Genomic DNA, 13,270 nt, shown 5'->3' with positions numbered 1-13,270 from the left:
TCCCCCAAATTCTCCCAAAATTCCAGGGAATTCTCCCGACGGGGAAGGAAGGAAGGAGCTCGACACGAACGCCGAGCTCGGGGAAATCCCAAAATCCCAAAATTCTCCCAATTCCAGGGAATTCTCCCGATGGGAAGGAAGGAAGGAAGGAGCTCGACACGAACGCTGAGCTCGGGAAAATCCCAAAATCCCAAAATTCTCCCAGTTCCAGCGAATTCTCCCGACGGAGAACGAAGGAAGGATCTCGACACGAACGCTGAGCTCGGGGAAATCCCAAAACCCCCAAATCCTCCCCTCCCAGCCCCAATCCCGCCCCGCTCGCAGCACTCGCCTTTCACCGGCTCGGGGCACGAGGGGTAATCGTAGCACTGAGCTCTGCATCTGTCTGGGGGACAGAGGGGACACGTCAGCCTGGCGGGGACACGGCTGGGATCGGGGATTTGGGATCAATGGGATGGGGACAGAGGGGACACGTCAGCCTGGCTGGGACACGGCTGGGATTTGGGATCCATGGGATGGGATCATGGGATGGGGACAGAGGGGACACGTCAGCCTGGCGGGGACACGGATGGGATTGGGGATTGGGATTGGGGATTTGGGATCAATGGGATAATGGGGTGGGATCAATGGGATGGGGACAGAGGGGACACGTCAGCCTGGCGGGGACACGGCTGGGATTGGGGGTTTGGGATTTGGGATTGGGGATTTGGGATCATGGGATAATGGGATTTGGGATGGGATTTGGGATGGGGTGGAATCAATGGGACGGGGACCGAGTGGACACATGAGCCTGGCCTTGTCCCACGGCTGTCCCGATCCCATTCCAGACTGTCCCTGCTGTCCCCGCACAGCCCCAGGGCCACCCCAGCCCTGCCTGGGGACACCTCGGGAGCTGCTGGGGTGGCGCTGGCCCTGCCCAGCTCCGGGACAGGGACCTTGGGGACATCGCGGAGCTGAGCTCCTCTCGGGGCCACCGGAGCCATCAGGGACACCTCAGGGACAGCGGGGACAGGGCGGGGATGGGGATGGGGATGGGGCGGGATGGGATTTGGGATGGGATGGGACAAAGCTGTCCCCAGAGGCAGGGTGGGACAGAAGCTCCAGCAAGGAAAATCCCTCTGGATCCTCTGGAGCAGGGAGAGGGGACAGAGCTGTCACCCAGAGCCGGGATGGGGACAAAGGTGTCACCCAGAGCTGGGATAGCATGGAGGCTCCAGCAGAGAAAATCCCTGTGCTTCCTGAAGCCCCTGGAGCAGGGATGGGGACAGAGCTGGGAGGGGATGGGGACAGAGCTGGGATGGGATGGGACGGGGACAGCGCTGGGATGGGACAGAAGCTCCAGCAGGGAAAATCCCTCTGGATCCCCTGGAGCAGGGATTGGACAGACCTGTCCCCAGAGCCAGGATGGGGACAGATCTGTCACCAGAGCCAGGACAGGATGGAAGCTCCAGCAGGGAAAATCCCTCTGGATCCCCTGGAGCAGGGATGGGACAGAGCTGGGACGGGATCAATGGGATTTGGGATGGTGACAGAGCTGTCCCCAGAGCCAGCAGTCACTCCGTTACTCCCTTACCCATGGCTGGAGCTTTGGGGTCGCAGTGCTGATGGGATTTGGGATGGGTTTGGATCCATGGGATGGGATATGGGATGGAATTTGGGATGGAATTTGGGATGGGATTCGGGATGGGATGGGGACAGAGCTCCGGAGCTCCCTTACCCATGGCTGAAGCTTTGGCTGTCGCTGCTGCCTGAAGCCGAGTTGAGCTGAGCTGATCCGAGCTGATCCGAGCTGATCCGAGCTGATCCGATCCGATCCGATCCGAGCCGAGCCGAGCTGTGCCTTCCCCGGCTGCCCGCGGGGTTTTTATCGCTGCCCAAGCGCGGCTCAGCGCGGCCCAGCCCAGGGAGGAGCTGCCCGTGGCTCGGAGCTGCCAGCGCCCGGCTGCGGCTTCTGGCCGCCTGAGCCAAATCTGCGGCCAGATCTGCTGCTGCCTGCAGCTCTGCCCAGCCAGCGCCCTGAAACCCCAAATAAACCATCCCAAATCAGCCCAAATCAGCCCAAAGGATCCCAAATCTGCTGCTGCCTGCAGCTCTGCCCAGCCAGCGCCCTGAAACCCCAAATAAACCATCCCAAATCAGCCCAAATCTGCTGCTGCCTGCAGCTCTGCCCAGCCAGCGCCCTGAAACCCCAAATCAACCATCCCAAATCAGCCCCAATGAGCCCAAATCTGCTGCTGCCTGCAGCTCTGCCCAGCCAGCGCCCTGAAACCCCAAATCAACCATCCCAAATCAGCCCAAATCAGCCCAAAGGATCCCAAATCTGCTGCTGCCTGCAGCTCTGCCCAGCCAGCGCCCTGAAACCCCAAATAAACCATCCCAAATCAGCCCAAATCTGCTGCTGCCTGCAGCTCTGCCCAGCCAGCGCCCTGAAACCCCAAATCAACCATCCCAAATCAGCCCCAATGAGCCCAAATTTGCTGCTGCCTGCAGCTCTGCCCAGCCAGCGCCCTGAGAACCTCCCATCCAACCAGCCCAAATCAGCCCCAATGAGCCCAAAGGATCCCAGATCTGCTGCTGCCTGCAGCTCTGCCCAGCCAGCGCCCTGAAACCCCAAATCAACCATCCCAAATCAGCCTAAATCCCAGGGCAGCTCTGCCCCCAGCCAGCGCCCTACAGTCCTGGAGAACCCCAAATCAATCATCCCAAATGATCCCAAAGGATCCCATACGATCCCAAATCCCAGGGCAGCTCAGCACGGTGTGTCCGCAGGGAAAAGCTGCTCAGGAGCCTTGGGGTGATCCCGAAGAATCCCGAATGATCCTGAATGATCCCAAATGATCCCAAATAATCCCAAATGATCCCAAATCCCAGTGTCACCATGGACTGTCCCCAACCCTCTGGGTCTGGGAATGTCACCCCCAAGTGTCCCCAACCCTCTGGGACAGAGAGTGTCACCATGGACTGTCCCCAACCCTCTGGGTCACAGAGTGTCACCATGGACTGTCACCAATCTTTTGGGTCACAGAGTGTCACCCCCAAGTGTCCCCAACCCTCTGAGACAGAGAGTGTCACCATGAAATGCCACCAACAGTCTGGCCAAGGAGTGTCACCCCTAAGTTTCCCCAACCCTCTGGATCAGGAGTGTCACCATGGAGTGTCACCAACCCTCTGGGTCTGGAATGTCATCCCCAAGTGTCCCCAACCCTCTGGGCCGGGAGTGTCACCATGGAGTGTCACCAACCCTCTGGGACAGGGAATGTCACCCCCAAGTGTCCCCAACCCTCTGGGTCTGGGATGGTCGCTGCCAAGCGTCCCCAACCTTCTGGGGCAAGGAGATCGCCATGGACTGTCACCAACCCTCTGGGTCTGGAGTGTCACCATGGACTGTCCCCAATGCTCTGGGTCTGGAATGTCACCATGGACTGTCACGAACCCTCTGGGTCTGGAGTGTCACCATGGACTGTCACCAGCCCTCTAGGCCAAGGAGTGTCACTGCCAAGTGTCCCTAACCCTTTGGAGCAGAGAGTGTCACTGTGGAGTGTCCCCAACCCGCTAGGTCAGGAGTGTCACCATGGACTGTCCCCAGCCTTCTGGGTCTGGAATGTCACCTCCAAGTGTCCCCAACCCTCTGGGCCTGGGACTGTCACTGCCAAATGTCCCCAAATCTCTGGGACAGGGAATGTCACCATGGACTGTCCCCAACACTCTGGTCACCCCAAGTGTCCCCAACCCTCCAGGACAGACAATTGTCCCCAAATGTGGGGAGCTGATCCCGAGCTCTGTCCCATTCCCTCTCTGCCAATTCCCACCGGGAATCTCTCTCGGGAATTTGGGGAATTTGGGGAATCCGAGCCGAGCCGAGCCGAGCCGAGCCGGGCCGGGCCGGGCCGGGCCGAGCCGAGCCGGGCTGTGTCCCCCGCGCTGTCCCCGCGCCTCATTCCAGCCGCTTATTAGCCAGCGCGCTAATTAGCCCCGCTGCCCCCCATTAGGCAGCTCGCTGATGAACCTCCCCTCATTAGGCAGCTCGTTAATCAGCCGCCCCTCATTAGGCAGCTCGTTAATTAGCCGCCCCTCATTAGGCAGCTCGTTAATTAGCCGCCCCTCATTAGCGAGCCGCGCTGCTCTCGGTGGCTTCCCCGGTGACGTCACTGCGCTCCTCCCTGCCCCAGCGCCTGTCGCGATACAGTCGCGATAAGGGGAGAGAAAATCGCGATAAAATCGAGATAAATCGCGATAAAATCGAGATAAATCGCGATAGGAGGGAGGAGCTCGCGGTGCTCCTGGAGTTTGGGTTCCGAATCCCAAGGGATTTAGTTGAAACTAGGAAATTATTTAATTATTTTATTTATTATTTTATTTATTATTTTATTTATTTTTTTTTTTTAAATTTTTTATTTTATTTATTTTATTTTATTTTTATTTTATTGTATTATTTATTTCATTATTGCGGTTTTTTTAATATTTTATTTTTAAATTTTTTATAATTTAATTATTTCAAACAACTAACTAAAATATTTTTAATAATACTAATAATAGAGTTATTAGTATTATTCGTATATTGTGCTTTGGTATTATTATTATATTTAGTTATTTGAAATAAGGAAAATTTTATTAAGTTATTATTATTATTTTTATTTAATCACGATTTTATTATTTTTATTGGTACCAGAATTAGTATTATTTTTATTATTTGTATTTATGTAGTTATTTATTGATTTGAATTAATTAAATTGTGGATTTCCAATCCTGTGGATCATCGTTGTTTTTCCAGGAGGAAATCACTGAAAAGGAAAAAAGATCAAAGCTTAGAAAATCCGGAAATATTTGGGGAAATTCCTTAAAAAATGAAATTTTCCAGAAGTTTTTCCACCAAAACAAAAGGGTTTGGATCCCGAAATTCCAACCCAAATCACCCGAGAATTCCAGATTTTTACCCAAAATCCACTTTATTTATAAATAATGAAAAATTGGGGGGAAAAATTAGGATCAGTAGGGAAAAATAATGAAAAGTCGGGGGGAAGTCAGGGGGAAAAAAAGGGGAAAAATCGGGAAACATCAGTGAAAAATCGGGGAAAATCAGAAAAAACTCAGGAAAAATAAGAAAAAAACTCGGGAAAAATCAGGGAAAACTCGGGAAAAATCAGGGGAAAATCAGTGGTAAAAGTCAGAAAAAACTGGGGAAAAATCAGGGGGAAATCGGGAAAAACTGGGGAAAAATCAGGAAAAACTCGGAAAAAATCAGAATAAACTCGGGGAAAACCAGGGGAAAATCGGGAAAAACCAGGGGAAAATTGGGAAAAATTAGGGAAAAATCAGGGGAAAATTGGGAAAAATGAGGGAAAAATCACGAAAAAGTAGGAAAATCAGAGGAAAAACCAGGGGAAATCGGGGAAAATGAGGGGAAAATCAGGAAAATGCTGTCGGAAAAATCAGGGAGAAGTCGGGAAAATCAGGGGGAAATCGGGAAAAATCAGGAAACAATCGGAAAAAACTCAGGAAAAATCTGAGAAAATCAGGGAAAAATCAGAAAAAACTCGGGAAAATCAGGGAAAAGTCGGGAAAACCTCAGGAAAAATCGGGAAAAATCAGGGGAAAATCGGAAAAATCGGGGAAAACTGGGAGAAAGTCGGGAAAATCGGGAAAAAGCCGGGGAAAAATCAGGGCAAAATCAGGAAAAATCAGGAAACAATAGGGAAAAATCAGAAAAAAAACCTCGGGAAAATCGGGGGAAATCAGGAAAAAATCGGGAAAAATCGGGGAAAAATCGGGAAAATCAGGGGAAAATGGGGGAAAATCAGTGAAAAATAGGGGAAAAATCAGAAAAAAGCTCGGGAAAATCAGAAAAAAACTCTGGAAATTCAGGGGAAAATCGGGGAAAATCAGGAAAAAATCAGGGAAAACTCTGGAAAAACTGGGGGAAAATCAGGGAAAAGTCGGGAAAACCTCAGTAAAAATCGGGAAAAATCAGGGGAAATGGGGAAAATCGGGGGAAAATCGGAAAAAATCGGGGAAAACTGGGGGAAAAATCGGGAAAAATCAGGGGAAAACCAGGAAACAATAGGGAAAAATCAGAAAAAAAACCTCGGGAAAATCGGGGAAAATCACGAAAAAATCGGGAAAAATCGGGGAAAACTCGGGAAAATCAGGGGAAAATGGGGAAAAATCAGTGAAAAATAGGGGAAAAATCAGAAAAAAGCTCGGGAAAATCAGAAAAAACTCTGGAAATTCAGGGGGAAATCGGAAAAATCAGGAAAACTCAGGAAAAATCCGGAAAATCAGGGGGAAATCGGGAAAATATCGGAAAAAACTTGGGAAAAATCAGAAAAAACCAGGGAAAACTCGGGAAAATCAGGGAAAAAACCTCTGGAAAAACTAGAGAAAATCAGGGAAAATCGGGAAAAATCAGCGAAAACTCTGGAAAAACTCGGGGAAAATCAGGGAAAAGTCGGGAAAACCTCAGGAAAAATCGGGGGAAAATCGGGAAAATCGGGGGAAAATCGGGAAAAACTCGGGAAAAATCAGGAAAAATCGGGGAAAATACGAAAAAACTAAGGAAAAATCAGGGAAAAGTCGGGAAAATCAGGAGAAAAATCACGGGAAAAGGGGGGAAAGACAGGAAAAACCTGGAAAAAATCAGAATAAACTCGGTAAAAAACAGGGAAAATCGAGAAAAATCAGGAAAAACACTGGAAAAATCGGGAAAAAATCAGGGGAAAATTGGGGAAAACTCCGGAAAAATCGGGGAAAATCAGAAAAATTCACGAAAAATCTCGGGAAAACTCGGGAAAACCTCGGGACACCAGCGAACGCACACATCCCCGATTCTCGGTGACACATCCCCAATTTTGTCGCCGTCCTCGCCGCGGGCCACACGCGTTCCCGCAGCTCCGGATTGCTCAACCAACTCCCCAGCCGAGGGCAGAAATCCCAAAATTCCCACCGCCGGGATAATTCCAGGGCGTCGCTGGCTGGTCGGGAATTAAAAGGAATTATTATTATTATTAATTTTTTTTTTTTTTTCCTCGCTCCGCAGGGCAGGAAATTCCAGCTCCGGAGGAATTCCGGGCGGCAGCGATTTTGGGATCCCAAAAAAAATAAAAAAATTCGGGAGATGAAAGAGATTTGCAGCGTCAGGAATGAGGGGAAATGAGATTTCTGCAGGTTGGGGGAAGTGGGGATGAGCAAAGTTCCCCAACCGGAATTTGGGGAGTTTTTGGGGAAGGAAAAGCCGCAGGGAGGAGCAGGAAATTCAATTTATTTTATCGGGTTTGATCGGTTCAGAGCCGCAGAGTTATCTGCTCCCCGCCGGGCTGCTGCACGGGAATTTCTGGTTCTTCCCAAAAAAATTTGGGGTTTATTTCTTTTTTTTTTCTTTTTTTTTCTTTTTTTTTCTTTTTGGTTTCTTTTTTTTCTGTCTCCGTTTTTTTTTCTTTCTTTTTTTTTTTTTCTTTTGGTTCTTTCTTTGGTTTTTTTTTTCTCTTGGTTTTTCCCTTTTGTTTTTTTCTTTTCTTTTTTTTTCTTTTTTTTTTTTCTTTTTGTTTTGTTTTTCTTGATTTTTTCTTTTTGGTTTTTTCTTTTTGTTTTTTTTCTTTTTGTTTTTTTTTTTCTTTTTGGTTTTTTTGGGGGTTTTTTTGGGTTTCCGGGGAGTTGATTTTGGTTTTTTTTGTTTTGTTTCGGTTGTTTTTGGGGAGAGGGGGTTTACTTGTTTTTTGGGGTTTTTTATTTTGGGTTTTTTTGGGTTTGGGTTTTTTTCCCTGTTTTTTGGGTTTTTTTATTTTGGGGTTTTTTGGTTTTGCGGTTTTTTCCCCTGTTTTTTGGGGTTTTTTATTTTGGGGGTTTTTTGTTTTGGGGGTTTTTTCCCTGTTTTTTGGGTTTTTTATTTTGGGGGTTTTTTGGGTTTTGGGGTTTTTTTTGCTTTTTCTGGGTTTGTTTGCGGAGTGAGTATTTTTCTTTTTTGTTTGTTTTGGGTTTTTTTTTTCTTTTTTTTTCCTCTGGTTTTGGGTTTTTTTCTTTTTTCTTTTTCTCCTCTGGTTTTGGGGGTTTTTTTTATTTTTTTCCTCTGGTTTTGGGGTTTTTTTCTGTGTTTTTTGTAGAGTTCGCTCCTTTTCGGGGTGTTTTTAAAATGTGGAATTGAGTTTAACGTTTGGAATTTCCACTGAACCTAAATTCGGCATTTCAGAGAATCCCAAAAATGACTGAAATTAAAAAATCCCTGCAGCCCCACCGAGTCCAACCTCCACCCGATCCCCCCAGGAATTCCCGGATTTTTCATTCCAAATCCCAGGAATTCCCGGATTTTTCCCGGATTTTTTTCCAGGATTTTTCCCGGATTTTTCCAGGATTTTTCCAGGATTTTTCCAGGATTTTTCCAGGATTTTTCCAGGATTTTTCCCGGATTTCTCCAGGATTTTTCCCGGATTTTTCCCGGATTTTTTCAGGATTTTTCCCGGATTTTTCCAGGATTTTTCCCGGATTTTTCCCGGATTTCTCCAGGATTTTTCCCGGATTTTTCCCGGATTTTTTCAGGATTTTTCCCGGATTTTTCCAGGATTTTTCCCGGATTTTTTCAGGATTTTTCCAGGATTTTTCCCGGATTTTTCCCGGATTTTTGCAGGATTTTCCCCGGATTTTTCCAGGATTTTTCCCGGATTTTTTTCCGGGATTTTTCCAGGATTTTTTCCCGGATTTTTCCAGGATTTTTCCAACCTCAACCCTCCCTGGGCAGATCCTGCCAAGGATATTACTGCCAATAAAAATAATAAGATCGTGATATAATAATAATAATAATAATAATAATAATAATAATAATTTAATAAAGTTTTCCTCATTTCAAATAAATAGATGAGAATAATAATACCAAAGTACAATATACAAATAGTACTAATAATACTATTATTAGTTTGGTTTTAAATATAAAATAAAAAATAAAAAAATAAAATAAACGAGACAATAAAATAATAATAAAATAAAATAAAATAATAAAAAAAATAAAATAAAATAATAATAAAAATGAAATAATAAAATAAAATAAAATAAAATAATATTGACTTTGTTCAACAAAGTCAATAAAATAATGAAATAAAATAAAATAAAATAAAATAAAATAAAATAAAAATAATAAAATAAAATAAATAATTTCCTAATTTCAACTAAATCCCTCGGGATTCGGAACCCAGACTCCAGGAGCACCGCGAGCTCCTCCCTCCTATCTCGATTTATCTCGATTTTATCGCGATTTATCTCGATTTTATCGCGATTTTCTCTCCCCTTATCGCGACTGTATCGCGACAGGCGCTGGGGCAGGGAGGAGCGCAGTGACGTCACCGGGGAAGCCACCGAGAGCAGCGCGGCTCGCTAATGAGGGGCGGCTAATTAACGAGCTGCCTAATGAGGGGCGGCTAATTAACGAGCTGCCTAATGAGGGGCGGCTGATTAACGAGCTGCCTAATGAGGGGCGGCTGATTAACGAGCTGCCTAATGAGGGGCGGCTGATTAACGAGCTGCCTAATGAGGGGAGGTTCATCAGCGAGCTGCCTCATGGGGGGCAGCGGGGCTAATTAGCGCGCTGGCTAATGAGCGGCTGCAATGAGGCGCGGGGACAGCGCGGGGGACACAGCCCGGCTCGGCTCGGCTCGGCTCGGCTCGGATTCCCCAAATTCCCCAAATTCCCCAAATTCCCCAAATTCCCGAGAGAGATTCCCGGTGGGAATTGGCTGCGAGGGAATGGGACAGAGCTCGGGATCAGCTCCCCAAATTTGGGGACAACAGTGTCTGTCCCGGAGGGTTGGGGACACTTGGGGGTGACCAGAGGGTTGGGGACACTCCATGGTGACCTTCCTGGCCCAGAGGGTTGGGGACACTTAGGGGTGACACTCCACGGTGACACTCTCTGTCGCAGAGGGTTGGGGACACTTAGGGGTGACACTCTGTGACCCAGAGGGTAGGTGACAGTCCGTGGTGACATTCCCAGGTCCAGAGGGTTGGGGACAGTTCATGGTGACACTCCTGGCGCAGACGGCTGGGGACACTTGGGGGTGACATTCCAGACCCAGAGCGTTGGTGACAGTCCATGGTGACACTCTGTGACCCAGAGGGTAGGTGACAGTCCATGGTGACAGTCCCAGGTCCAGACGGCTGGGGACACTTGGGGTGACCAAAGGGTTGGGGACACTCCATGGTGACACTTTCTGTCCCAGAGGGTTGGTGATGGCAGTGACATTCCCAGACCCAGAGGGTTGGGGACACTTAGGGGTGACACTTTGTGACCCAAAAGATTGGGGACAGTCCATGGTGACACTCTCTGCCCCAGAGGGTTGGGGACACTTGGCAGTGACCGTCCCAGCTCCAGAGGGTTGGGGACAGTCCATGGTGACACTCTGTGACCCAGAGGGCTGGGGACACTCCATGGTGACACTGGGATTTGGGATCGTTTGGGATCACTTGGGATCATTCGGGATTATTTGGAATCAGCCCGAAGCTCCTGAGCAGCTTTTCCCTGCAGAACGCATCGTGATGAGCTGCCCTGGGATTTGGGATCGTTTGGGATGATTTGGGATGATTTATTTGGGAGGATTTGGGATGGTTGATTTGGGGTTCTCCAGGACTGTAGGGCGCTGGCTGCAGGCAGAGCTGCCCTGGGATTTGGGCTGATTTGGGCTGATTTGGGATGGTTTATTTGGGGTTTTTGGGGCGCTGGCTGGGCAGAGCTGCAGGCAGCAGCAGATCTGGGTTCATTGGGGCTGATTTGGGATGGTTTATTGGGGTTTCAGGGCGCTGGCTGGGCAGAGCTGCAGGCAGCAGCAGATTTGGGATCCTTTGGGCTGATTTGGGATGGTTGATTTGGGGTTTCAGGGCGCTGGCTGGGCAGAGCTGCAGGCAGCAGCAGATTTGGGATAATTTGGGCTGATTTGGGATGGTTGATTTGGGGTTTTGGGGCGCTGGCTGGGCAGAGCTGCAGGCAGCAGCAGATTTGGGATCCTTTGGGCTGATTTGGGATGGTTTATTTGGGGTTTCAGGGCTCTGGCTGGGCAGAGCTGCAGGCAGCAGCAGATCTGGGATCATTCGGGCTGATTTGGGCTGATTTGGGATGGTTGATTTGGGGTTTTGGGGCGCTGGCTGGGCAGAGCTGCAGGCAGCAGCAGATTTGGGATCCTTTGGGCTGATTTGGGATGGTTTATTTGGGGTTTCAGGGCGCTGGCTGGGCAGAGCTGCAGGCAGCAGCAGATCTGGCCGCAGATTTGGCTCAGGCGGCCAGAAGCCGCAGCCGGGCGCTGGCAGCTCCGAGCCACGGGCAGCTCCTCCCTGGGCTGGGCCGCGCTGAGCCGCGCTTGGGCAGCGATAAAAACCCCGCGGGCAGCCGGGGAAGGCACAGCTCGGCTCGGCTCGGCTCGGATCAGCTCGGATCAGCTCGGATCAGCTCGGATCAGCTCAGCTCAACTCGGCTTCGGGCAGCAGCGACAGCCAAAGCTTCAGCCATGGGTAAGGGAGCCCCGGAGCTCTGTCCCCATCCCATCCCGAATCCCATCCCGAATCCCAAATCCCATCCCGAATCCCAAATCCCATCCCGAATCCCTTCCCGGCAGCAGCGCCAGCCCAAAGCTCCAGCCATGGGTAAGGGAGCTGCAGAGAGCTCGCTGGGCAGCTCTGTCCCCATCCCATCCCAAATCCTATCCCATTGATGATTCCAATCCCATCGCAGCTCTGGGGACAGCTCTGTCCCCATCCCATCCCATCGATCCCACCCCATGGATCCCATGGATCCCATCCATCCCCTCCCAGCTCTGTCCCCATCCCTGCTCCAGGAGATTCAGGATCCAGAGGGATTTTCCCTGCTGGAGCTTCTGTCCCATCCCGGCTCTGTCCCCATCCCATGCCATCCCAGCTCTGGGGACAGCTCTGTCCCCATCCCATCCCAGCTCTGTCCCCATCCCTGCTCCAGGGGATCCAGAATCCAGAGGGATTTTCCTATCCCAGCTCTGGGGACAGCTCTGTCCCCATGCCATGTCATGCCATGCCATCCCAGCTCTGTCCCCATTCCTGCTCCCGGAAGTCCAGAGGGATTTTCCTTGCTGATGCTTCTGTCCCGTCCTAGCTTTGGTGACAGCTCTGTCCCCATCCCATCCCAGCTCTGTCCCCATCCCTGCTCCAGGGGATTCAGGAAGCAGAGGGATTTCCTCTGCTGGAGTTTCCATGCCATCCCAGCTCTGGGGACACCTTTGTCCCCATCCTGGCTCTGGGGACAGCTCTGTCCCCTCTCCCTGCTCCAGGGGATCCAGAGGGATTTTCCCTGCTGGAGCTTCTGTCCCATCCTGGCTCAGGTGACAGCTCTGTCCCCATCCCATTGATCCTATTGATCCCATCCCATCCCATTGATCCCATCCCATCCCAAATCCCATTATCCCAAATCCCATTATCCCCAATCCCAGCCGTGTCCCCGCCAGGCTGACGTGTCCCCTCTGTCCCCCAGACAGATGCAGAGCTCAGTGCTACGATTACCCCTCGTGCCCCGAGCCGGTGAAAGGCGAGTGCTGCGAGCGGGGCGGGATTGGGGCTGGGAGGGGAGCATTTGGGGATTTTGGGATTTCCCCGAGCTCGGCGTTCGTGTCGAGCTCCTTCCTTCCTTCCCCGTCGGGAGAATTCCCTGGAATTGGGAGAATTTTGGGATTTGGGGATTTCCCCGAGCTCAGCGTTCGTGTCGAGCTCCTTCCTTCCTTCCTTCTCCATCGGGAGAATTCCCTGGAATTGGGAGAATTTTGGGATTTTGGGATTTCCCCGAGCTCAGCGTTCGTGTCGAGCTCCTTCCTTCTTTCCCATCGGGAGAGTTCCCTGGAATTTTGGGAGAATTTGGGGATTTTGGGATCCCCGCTAGCTCAGCGTTCTTGTCGAGCTCCTCCCTTCCTTCCCCACGGGGACAATTCCCTAGAATTTTGAGATTTTGGGATTTCCCCGAGCTCAGGGTTCATCCCCAGCTCCTTCCTTCCCTACAGGGACAATTCCCTGGAATGAGGAGAATTTGGGGGATTTTGGGATCTCCCCGAGCTCAGGTCTCCTCCCGAGCTCCTCCTTTCCTTCCCCACCGGACAATTCCCTGAATTTTTGGGATTTTGGGATCTCCCCGAGCTCCTCCTTTCCTTCCCCACCGGACAATTCCCTGCAATTTTGGGATTTTGGGATCTCCCCGAGCTCCTCCTCCCGTCTCCACCGGATAATTCCCTGGAATTCGGAGATTTTAGGATCTCCCCGAGCTCCTCCTCCCTTCCCCACCGGACAA

General features: G+C 50.2%; 1 long non-coding RNA gene across 2 annotated transcripts in view; it reads right to left on the bottom strand.

The window, feature by feature from the left end:
• The window catches only part of LOC146427362 (uncharacterized), a 53,512-nt gene that overhangs the window by 26,930 nt on the left and 13,312 nt on the right, over window positions 1-13,270 (bottom strand). The gene's annotated exons all lie outside the window — the stretch shown is intronic.

This window comes from Lichenostomus cassidix, chromosome 25, assembly GCF_008360975.1.
Source record: "Lichenostomus cassidix isolate B80296 chromosome 25, HeHo_3.0, whole genome shotgun sequence".
In the NCBI taxonomy this organism is placed as follows: domain Eukaryota; kingdom Metazoa; phylum Chordata; class Aves; order Passeriformes; family Meliphagidae; genus Lichenostomus; species Lichenostomus cassidix.
Note: the sequence above shows the minus strand (reverse complement) of the source record. Positions and strands in the feature narration are given on the sequence as shown.